Raw genomic sequence first — 1,587 nt, 5'->3', positions numbered from 1 at the left:
AAAATATGATTACTTTTTTATTTAAAATAAAAGATGATGAAAAATAAGAATTGAAATTATTACTAACATTTCATATTTATAATATATTGTAATATTAAATTTTGTTTCCTATAAATAGATCAAAAATAGGTAAGGCATGAATAGTGTATTATAGTACCTACCCCCAAACTTGCACTTTTAAAAAAACTAGTTTTTTTTTACCATGTAATACACAGGATAAAAAGAGAGTATCACACAGGTTAAATAGATTATTTAAATGTTTTATTTGAATTTTATTTAACTGTAAAATGGGCACAAATGTCTATCAAAGAATATGATAACTTTTAGTTTTTTTTCATGATTAAATGTCCAAATTTATATGCCTAGAGTAAAACCTCATGAAGTAGTTTTTTTTATATATGTTATAAAGTTGTAGGATTTTTTATGACCACATTTAAAATTTTGGGATGATAAAAGGAGTGTATTTGAATATTCTTATGCTAATGTTACTATTATAACTACTTTTATAAATAAATAAAAATGACTTTTTTTGCTAGTGAATTTTAGCTGATAAATTCTTTAGGATACTTTTTTTATCCATAGATATAATGGAATACTCTCTACTTTTAGAAATCTATCATTATAAAGAAAAATGATCATCCAAATTGATTAGTCTTAATATGGTACATGTGCAATGCATAGATATAAATATGAATTATCAAAATATAAATAGAGTATATAATAGTTTAAAAATATAATTTTTTATACTTTCAAATTAAAAAACGAAGGATATTTTGATATAAAAAGAGATATAAACATAATTCATATAAATATTTAAGAGTCTTTTGACATAAAAAACAAATAATTACAAAAAAAATCACCAAAATGAATTTATCCTAGTGTGAATAATAATGTGATAGATGAATATAAATATGAATTAACACAATGTAAATAGAAGATACAAAAGTTTTAAAAAGTATAATTTTATACTTTTAAAATAAACAAAAAATATATATTTTGATATAAAAGAAATTTAAACATTATTCACATAAATTTAAATATAAATGTCTAAGAGTCTACTAACATAAAAAAATCAATGATTGTAAAAACACATTAATCGTCCCAATGAAATTTTTCTAGTATGATTACCCGTATAATAGATAGATATAAATATAGATCAATGCAACATAAATAGAATTTATAATAGTTTAAGAATATGATTTATACTTTTAAAATAAAAAATAAAAGATGTTTGAATATAAAAAGAAATTTAAATATCATTCATATAAATGTGTTATAAATTAAATTTAAATGTAAATATTCAAGAGACTATTGATATAAAAAAATATTAATTATCTCAATAGATTTTTTTTAGAATGATTACTCATGTGATAGATAAATATAAATATAGATTAACACAACATATATATTTTTTTAAAACATATAATGTTTTATATCTTCAATTAAAAAAAATGAAGGATATTTTGATATAAAAAAAATATAAACATCATTCATAAAACAATTTGTGTACATTACACTTAAATATAAATACCTAAGTGTCTCTTAACATAAAAAAAAACCCCATGATTATATAAAAAAAATCATCCA

Source organism: Glycine max, chromosome 18 (genome assembly GCF_000004515.6).
Source record: "Glycine max cultivar Williams 82 chromosome 18, Glycine_max_v4.0, whole genome shotgun sequence".
NCBI lineage: Eukaryota > Viridiplantae > Streptophyta > Magnoliopsida > Fabales > Fabaceae > Glycine > Glycine max.
The sequence above is the reverse complement of the archived record's forward strand: the minus strand, read 5'-3'. Positions refer to the sequence as shown.